Source organism: Cimex lectularius, unplaced genomic scaffold (genome assembly GCF_000648675.2).
Source record: "Cimex lectularius strain Harlan isolate CLEC.00 unplaced genomic scaffold, Clec_2.1 scaffold26, whole genome shotgun sequence".
Taxonomy (NCBI): Eukaryota; Metazoa; Arthropoda; class Insecta; order Hemiptera; family Cimicidae; genus Cimex; species Cimex lectularius.
Genome location: NW_019392721.1, coordinates 1,987,633 through 1,997,671, shown reverse-complemented (window position 1 = coordinate 1,997,671; position 10,039 = coordinate 1,987,633). Strand labels below are relative to the sequence as shown.

At 33.7% G+C, this 10,039-nt stretch overlaps 1 non-coding gene across 1 annotated transcript; it reads left to right on the top strand.

The window, feature by feature from the left end:
* Nucleotides 1–1,167: 1,167 nt before the first annotated feature.
* On the top strand, nt 1,168–1,249 carry Trnas-aga. The gene has a single exon. It is a non-coding gene; the product is annotated as a tRNA-Ser (tRNA).
* Nucleotides 1,250–10,039: the final 8,790 nt, after the last annotated feature.

Below are 10,039 nucleotides of genomic sequence, written 5' to 3'. Positions count from 1 at the left end.
TAAGTGCCAAGTGCGCACGTTAAAAAATCTCATTGGTTAAAGCATTGCGACCTTAATGGTCAAATATGTACCTAAGTGCAGTCAAACGTCCATTCTGTATGATAATCAGATCGATACGGCCATGGACGTTGATTCCAATCCATGCCACAACTAACTGTCTTTAACAAGACTTTTAGTAATGGTACGAAGGTTCTGCACGTCTTTTCCACATACGGACCCGGCCATCAATTTCTATAAACTAAACCTTTACTCTGCAGAGAACAGCCCATCCCTATTGTTCAAGTGTTCAAGCTTGTGCTATTTACGAATAGTCGCCTTTGTACCTGGCTGTTTTAGAGCTCACTTACATACCAGACCGTTTGGAGTCGACTATTATCAAGGAAGATGTTAAATGACGACCGTAGTACGATAAGAGCAATACCATCGCGGTCGACCACTCCCCTTCTGGTGGCTAGAACCCCTGTAGACCATCGTGGATGGTAAAGCGCGGCACAACCATGACTTGGGCTATGTAACAAAAGTCCGTCGTTGACCAAAGTATTTGACCAGGCTCTGGGTAAACAAGTTATTAATGTTGTATTCACGTTTTAAGTCAACTGTATAAATCTTTATACCTAGTTATTATGGAAAATCAACAAATGAATACAAGTGTCCGTTTTTTATTTGAGAGTATTTTTAGTCTATCTAAGTAGTGACCGTCGCAGAATTAAATTTTGATATTTAATTGTACGATTTTATGCCCTGATAGAATATGTGTGCATATTCCGACAACTTCGAAAATGTTTTTTAAATTTTTTTGTGTAAAGTTGAACACAATTATTAGAACCTATAGATAAACAGATCCATGAATTCTACTTTTTTAATGTCTAAACAAATATTTAATCTTAAGTTCGAAGCTTTTAAGTAAAAATTAAATAACGTTTTGATAGACAATTATGTAAGTAATAAATATAATGTTTACAAAAAAATAATATATTATTAGTACACCTTTTTAATAGTATTTCTATATGTGAATTTTAAATTAAAAAACATTCACCGTGTAGAAAATTGACTTATACGTTGTGATATGCTAAATATCTTATGCTTTATACACATATACTTTACTTTATATATGAAATACTATTTATTCTTGCCTGATATTACAAATATTTCGAAGAATCTCCACGAGCAGTCGTGGCCGAGTGGTTAAGGCGTCTGACTAGAAATCAGATTCCCTCTGGGAGCGTAGGTTCGAGTCCTACCGACTGCGTCATTTTTTTCTTTTTTTTCCAATTTTTTTCTACTATGTTTTTATTGAGTGACAGAATCGTGATTATACATACACTCATTATTGTGTTGTGATAACCTAAAGCTACTTAGTTTTGAATTGAACAGGCTCGTAATAACTTTAACTATTGGATGTACAAATTTTATAATTACATTTCGTCCAATGTAACATAAAAATAAGCGCAAATATGTTATTTATAAGTATTTATTGGCTCAAGTTTGTTATTATTATTAATATTAATTTTTAAGGGCGTTTTAACGGCTAAGGTGCTTCTTATTATTAGTATGAATATTGTGTGGTGATTAGTGACCGCTAATCGATAATTATTCAGAAATCGTGAGATGCGGTCTGGGAAAATTTTTGGTTTTGGTATGTTTGTTGAGGTAGGTTGTGTTGATTTGTAGTGAGGTGTAGTAAGTGATTTGTTATTGTGTTAATGCATTTTGATCGTGTTGTCTTTTTCTTCCTCTGTTTTTGTGGATTTTTGGATTGCAAAGTCTACATCCGTAATTAATTTAGCTGTTGGAAAATGTTTGGGACCAAGTGATAGGAAGTTCTGGATTTCTAGAGGAATGTTAGTTTTGGTTAGATTTAGGAACCATTTGTTTGTGTTAGCAGGTGTTTGTTTGTTGATTAAGTTATTTTCAGACCGCATCTCACGATTTCTTAATAAGTATGGAACTTGGTACTTGGAAAAAGAGATGGTTCGGTATTATAATTTTTATAAAACTGTTACTATTGATATAAAGAGGTATTTAATTAGGTATTGCTGTATGTTGTTATTCTAATTGTTTTTTCATATTTCATATCTATTGCCAACTAGTCAATTTTATTGGAGTCTAATTTATTCTAGTTAGTCTTTTGACCTGTCTAAGGGGTGGTGTTTTTAGTTTTTTTCGATATTCATAGGTTAATAAATAAACAATATTGACTAAGCTAAATTAGCTGTTAGTCAAAACCGAATTGTAATATTGAAGATAATAAAACCACCATTGTAAAATTTAACAAACTTTCAGTAATTTCAAGTCTATGTATGTATGTAGCCCGTTTTTTTTCCCGGCATGCACTTTCTTTCGTCTTGATTCATTCCTGACTTTTGTATACCATGTTTTTGGTCTGACAATAAACTGTGATTTGAGGTTAACAAACTGCGCTAAGCGTAATGAGTCTCAGATAGATAACGAGATAATTTAAATTAAAAAAATAGACACCGAAAGGAAAAGCTATCCAGTGATAGAAAGCCGAAATTAGATATCGTTTAATAACTCGCACTTTCTGAGAGTAAGTCACGGGGCCACTGGTTTTTTGGAAGCCGAGGAGGATTGCAGGGAAGAGTTTGGGAGGAAAATAGTTGTACGTAGGGATTAGAGTGGGGTTGGAAGTTAGTGTAGAATTTTTCGATTTGGATTTTACTATTTCATTTACGAAGAGAACATTAAGGTCGTTATTATTATTAGAGGTTAGAAACATAAAATTGGGCGTGTGGAGTGTCGGTTTGTGTTAAGTCGGTGGAGGTGTTTGTTTGAAAAGGAATATTATTTATTCTCTTACAAACAAAAACGTTTAGTAGATCCAGAGATTTTTTGGTTGATATTGGTAGATATGTGGGAGTGTTTGGTGTGATGTGATGTACATGTGAGTTTAACATTTCGCGTCGTAATGCTCGACCTCTAGGGGAGCAAAAACGGGAATCCTGCTGGGTATGTTTAGCGTTGTAATCCCCTCCAGCGAAAAAAGGTGGTCCCAGAAATGCAATGAACTCCCTGAACTGAAGCATTGTCGATAAATGGAAGTACTCTGAAATTGTCGTGTTGTGTAAGGCGGTAGGACGTAATGTAAAAGTGAAGATTTTATAATCATAGCAGTGCCACCTTGACACGTGCCGTCTCTTTGGTCAGTCTTATATACAGAGCAGTCTTTAATGTAAAAACGAGATTTAGATGTCGTGTTTCCGAGATCAAGGCAATATTCGGTCTCGGTGCAAATAAAAAAAAAATTGTTACCTATATATGATAGTATACTATGCAAATATGTACACATGATTAATATATCACACAGCACTAATGCCAGCACTGCACCGGTAGAACACATGCTTTGAAGAGCCATCCATTGCTGGAACTCAGTGTGTATGATTAAGAGTCAAGGAGGTCCCGAGGCCATCTTCGGTTGAGGCAACGGTGGTGGGTTGTCAGATGGGAATAAGTGGAGAGGGCTCGAGCAGTATGGTTAGGATGGCTCGAAAGGTTGGTGTGGAAGGCTTGGAATCTGGACCGGACTAGTTAGTTGACGAAAGGAATGTTGAGGTCTTTGTGGATAGTGAGGTTAGTGACATAATAGAGTGCTTTGACAATTTGTCTAAGGACTTTCGATTGGAAGGACTGGATGCGCTGGATATGGAAGGCTTGGCAGTACCCCATAGTTTCACTCTGTATGTCCATATTGGTCTTAGCAAAGTCTTGTAAAGTGTCGAGTTCCAATTTACGTTGTATTTTGCATTCCAAAAAGAATTTATAATGTGTCAACTGTAGGAGAAATAATTACCTTATTGTGTACAGAGGGCTTGGGTTATATGAGAGATTTGGGTGAGTATATTGAAAAGAGGATGGATAAGTGCGTTAGGGAATGTTGTTGACCAGACGGAATACCAACAGATGTTGTGCTGGTAGCTTCCTCAGCCCGTTGATTCTCCGTTGTTCTTGTTTGAGTGTTCACCCATGTTGGTGGTAGTAGGGCTTGTTAAAAAGCGACGGAAAATTGGTGTCGTCTAGTGGTGGTTTCGATGTTGTAATATTGTTCTTCCATCCTTGTTGCCCTTGTTCCGTGTTCCTTGTTGTGCGTTTTGCCTGTAAGTCTTTGAAGGCATTGCACCCTCTGTAGTCCGCAAGGTGATCACCTCCGAACATTGCGCATGTCGCTTTAGTATCTCTGCTTTTTCCGCAAGATTCGTGCTGTGCCCGCATCGAACGCACCGATGTTTATATCTATATGATTTGGTCTGCCCAACGCGTTACCACCGTGTATTGTATGAATTGTCTCCACTTAAAACATTCTTCGATCTTTATTTTTGTGCACGATAGCTTCCGGATATCATCGATTTTTTCACTGTATGTGTTTCGGTCTACGACTACAAAATAAAGCGGGAAGTTTATGGGCCGACAAACAGCTGAGGTCATCGCCGGCCCCCTGCTTGTTTTCCTTCTTTTTCTCTTCTTTCGCGCATATTTTGACGGCTACAAAAAACAGAAAAATATGTAAATCAAGATTTTATGAATTTTAAATGACCAATATAGGATGGCAGAAAAACAAATTTAAAATTTCATACGGCATCTTTACTACCAGCCATAACATATTTTTTATGTAGGCAATACTAAAATCTATCGAATGACATGTTTCGGCTAAATGTTGGAAAGGGAAAATTAAAAAAAAAATATCGAGCTTTAAGGTCGATGAGCATTATTATTATTTATTTTATAATGAAGACCTTGTTTTAAATTGGCTAAAAAGAATTTAATAATATTTATTTTATATTTTATTGTCTCTGGTCTATTACATTTTAATAATGATATTTAGATTTTCAAAACATTTCAACAATTGCGTTTTTAATAGCGTACATTTAATAAGAACTTATATTAGGTATGAAATTGCCACAATTCTACGACTTTTAATCAGCATGGATAACGTACGGTGAGCAGAAAGAAATCCATTTTTGTTTATTAGACGCCTTCAGGCTATAAATGGAGGGGTTCACATATGACATATTTGAATGATTGATATTTCCCATTCCTCTCCTTAGTATAATTTTACCCTTCCAAATCCCAAAGGGGGCCAGGCCCATTTGTGCAGGCCGCGATATTTGTTGGAATTTTTACAGTACATTTCATATCCTCCCTCTTTTCCGGTATTAACATTTTGAATATTGATTAATTTATAACAAAAAATATTGTAATGATGATTTATAAAATAAAGTATAATACGTTCGATAGTAATTAACAGCTTTGGAGCGTTAACTACACATAACAAAACCGATAACAATGAAAACAGCATGGAATTAGATTATAGAATATAGTCGGCTTTCGTTAGGCTCAAACTTAAGCTCCCTGTGGAAATCAGATTTCAAGTCAGACGCCTTAACGATCGGACGTATATATGTGCTTTATGTATAAAGTTTGTATAATTTGGTAACCATTTAAGACGATGATTTACGCTGAAAACGCGTTTTCAGTCTCTCTCTCTCTCCTCTCTCTCTCTCTCTCTCTCTCTCTCTCTCTCTCTTTCTCTCTCTCTCTCTTTTTTCTCTTTCTCTTTCTCTCAGACAATCTCCTATCTTAATATTGATTCCGAATTACCGAAGGTAGGGAAGCCATGCATTCATGTCGGAAGTAGAAAAAAAACAAAAAACAAATACCTACACAGCTATTCTCCGAAACCGTTCGTCGGATTCTTATGAAAATATCAGTGATTTTGCGGCTCCCCCTTTCTAGATGATCTTGTATGAATTTAATTTTAAAACGGATTAATATATGCCAATGCGCATGCACAAAGTATGACGAAGCGCTATTGCCCACCCAGACAGTTTTTCTATTTCACTCGCACTACATCTCTATCATACTTTTTCTTTTTCTCTTTTACAGTTTTAAAACTTTGTTTAGCTGTGCGTGATCGATTATCCGATTATTATATGAATATATATGTAGTACATATAATATATTATTTACTATATTTTTTCTCTCTCACTCACTTTCTCACTATAATTCTTTTAATCTTTCTGTTGGTTTATTGTCTATCCAGCTCATTTCTTCAACCTCTCTTAATATATTCAGATTATTTTAGTTTTAAATTTCTCTATTCACGTTTTTGTAATATTTTTTATTATTAATATTATGCAGCATTCGTATTTTCAATTCCTTCCGCTCACAAATTCAAACTTTCTCATTCTTTCTCTCCAGTCTCGCCCTCTTTCTCCTCTCTCTCTCTCTCTCTCTCTCTCTTTCTTTCTCTTTCTCTTTCTTTCTCTCCCTCTCTCTCTCTCTCTCTCTCTCTCTCTCTTTCTCTTTCTCTTTCTCTCCCTCCCTCCCTTAATTCAGCACACTCAACGATTTATATTAATTAAAAGTTACTCATTAAAACTTATTTGTAATATTTCATTTTAAAAGTAGACATCTTCACTAAACTAAATCTTATTTATAAAAGTAATTCTATCAGATTTTTCATATTTAAATGAAGTTAAGCCCAGTTATTATAGGATTTTCGTAAACGGCTTTTATGTTACGAAACATTAAGCATGTTAAAACCTTTAGTACATATACTTAAATGTTGTTTAGCTTAGAGTTCAGTTAATGTTAGCAATTCAGGCGTTTCAATAATTAATATTGAATTACAACGTAATTCCGAATACAATGTATTTATAAAACTCAATTATACGCCAAATATAGAATCGCATTCAAAATTTCATCATATTTTAGCCAAAATATATGTAGAAGTGATATGATTAATAAAATCCCTAAGAGAATTGAGAGAATTGATCACTCCACTGGAGAGATGTTAAGTATTACTGAAGTACATATTAAATAGAACTTATTTATAATAAAATTTGATCATTTATTGATTAAAAGAAGTTGTGGAGTTCTGGCATCTCAAGTTACAAAGATTATTAGGATGGTTGTTCCCGTCCAATACAATATAACCAACTAATGCGTCTTTAAATTGCTTAAAAAAATATCTTTCAATTTTTCGGTCGATCTTATTAGTTTTTTTTAAATGTTTTCTTTGCTATTTTATGTTAACTTCTTTGTAGCGTAAATAGGACAAAATTCTCGACTCATATCCTTTTTCTCCTATGGTATTTCCATATCTTGTTTGCACTGGACCTTTACAGATGTCGCGTAATAGATCTGTAATTTCTCCAACGGAAATGCTGGGAAACAGACTTTTTGATACACATTTGAACACAAGAAAAAACAAAAAGCTTCTAAAATTTAAATTAAATGTTCAAAATGTCCTTCTTTTTTGAGAATGCAAGGCAAAGATGGTGAACATTTTGAAAATTTAATTTAATTTTTTGAAGCTTTTTTCTTATGTTCAAATGTGTATCAAAAAGTCTGTTTTTTTATTTGGAATAATTATCATAATTTAGTAATAGTTGTTTTAAAATCTTAATGTCTCTTTTTGTAAAAGAATGTAGATAAAAAGCCGAAAGTTTAGCAAATTAAATGTTAATTTTGTGTTGTCGATAATTTGCCATTAAAAATTAAGTACAAGTCAAATGCTCAATTGAAGTATTGACTTTTCAGGTTAGTACAACCTTTCACAACTTTATTCTATAATGGTCCACGTATCTCATAAAATATTAATCGTCTTGTAAATCTGATTACATCCAGAAAGACTCTTTGGAATAAAATGAAACAGAATAAAATTCAAAAATTCTGATCGTGACAGTAATTTTTCTTCTCCACCGTCTGAATAAAAATTGATAATTCAAAAAGCTTCAAAATAAGTTGAATGTTCGAAATGTCTACCTTTTTAAGCCTAGTATCCTTTCCTGGCAGGTTTTGGCCATTTCACGTAATTTTTGAAGGTTTGCAGCTCTCCAATTTTGTTCCAAAGACTAAAGAGTTGTGTTTGTTTGTTTTGAATTACTGTCATTATTTTTTAATAGAATTTGCTAAATTAATTATGACTTAATTGGCTATTTTTTAACCCGTTTGTAACCAAAATAAATTAAATATTAGCAACTAAACGTTACTTTATAACTGGTGATAACTAACCATTAAGAAATTAAGTACATGTGGTTTAAAGCTTATTAGTAAGGGCAACTTTTCTATAAAAGCCATATCTGTCATTATATACAGAATCAACTAGATTTGAACTTTAGGTTTTTTAAGTTTTTTTTAAAGTTCAATTTTTATGGGATAAAGTTGTGAATAGTTGAAGTAACCTGAAAAGTGAAATATCACAAGTACCATTGAAAAATCAGACTTTGACAATATGTACTTTTTAGTCCAATTTGACATGCAGAATAATGTAAATGACATGTCTTGAATTATTGACCTCTGTACACCGGACACCCTTTAAGAATCATAAAATGAAAGAAATGAAAAAAAAAGAAAAACAAAACTAACTAGTCCTAGCGTGTACACAATTTTGAACGCCTTCTTTCTCTTTAATTGTTGTTTAATTATCTAAACGTATACAGTAAAAAATTCAAAAAATTGTAATGAATTTATTTGTCTTATTCATCCATGCGATAATTTGATAAATAATTATTTTTAAAATTTTCACTACTTTAAAGTTAGTCTTCATCTGTTGAAAAAACGTATCGCGCACGGAGTGCTTTATGTGCATTTTCTCAGTTATCTAAGATAGTTATATAAATATATTTCTTTCTATATTGCGTTTTTGCTTGTAATTACAAAATGAAATGTGTTTTCACATTTGCATCGATGTTAACAATTGCACAAATTGTGCGGTGTTCAAGTAAATAAGCTCTGCTAATGCAGTAGTTATTACTATGTCCCAGGGTCACTTGAAGGGAGGATCGCCCAATGATGCTGCTCTCTTAACACCCTCGGACAATAAACATCTTTTTGAGCTTATTTACTGAGCCGGAAAACATTCAATTCTATTTTTTCTTGTGATGCTAATCTAGATCGTTTTTGAACGATTGAATAAGAAGTTTCTGACTGACGTGAGATTTTTTGTATAATGCAAGTTTATGTAGTATCCATTATATTTCCTGGTCCGATTGACCAAATAACTTCTTTCAATTAATTAATCTTTTTATGTAAGGTATTGGTTGAAATGAAAAAGCGTCACGAACGGGATTCGAACCCACAACCTTTGGCTCAATACGCTGCTGCTCTAACCACTTGAGCTAACATGAATGTAGTATTTTCGAAAATTTAGAACACATTTAGGACGTTGCATCTTTTAGTACAAACAATTATAATAGTCACATTTTTATAGTTGTTGAACAATTTTTTTTTCAAAGGCAGACATTTTCTGCTTGGCTTAACCGATTCGGTGACATGAATTGCACGGTTTCTCTAAAATTAATCTATATAGGTGTTCGACTTTCCAAACGGGTGATAAATTGCGTTACTTGGGGGCCAAACTTTCTTAATTCTCTCTCCGATTTTATGCATGAAAATACGTAGGAGACGAGTTAAACTGTGAGTTTTCTCCTTTTCACATAAGCCAATTAAAATTCAATTATAACCCAAAATGAAACTTTTTTAATAATTCCAAGGAGGCCGCGCGGCGCGGTGTGAAGTAGACGGGAAAAATCCAAATTGTGCATCGTACCGGAAAGTATATCTATTTCAAAAATTGCTCTTCTCCATTCCTTTGTCTTCATTCTTTTAACCTAACCACTAACTACGCGATACGCGATTCGAACGAAACAAGATAGCGAAAATAATAATAAATAATCTAGATGTTTTTCTACAAAGCAGGATATTTTAGTATATGATTTGTTATGAGTTATAAACGGACAAACAATGCCTGGGACTCAAGCTAGTTAAAAATGTGAAATTTCTTGGCCGTATTGTCATTGTGTGGGCCACCTTTTCGCCACGAAAATGAATGACTTCTATATACTATAATAGGTTAACCCCAATGCTTGTGCCAGATCGTTGTAAATTTATTAGTGTGATTGCATGGTTGGAGAGGGTCGAGATATTTGAATTTTAGTTAAATTATACTAAGATAATTCTATTATAGAGTAGTATTTAGAGAGATGGAGAGAGAAAGAGAGAGAGAGAGAGAGAGAGAGAG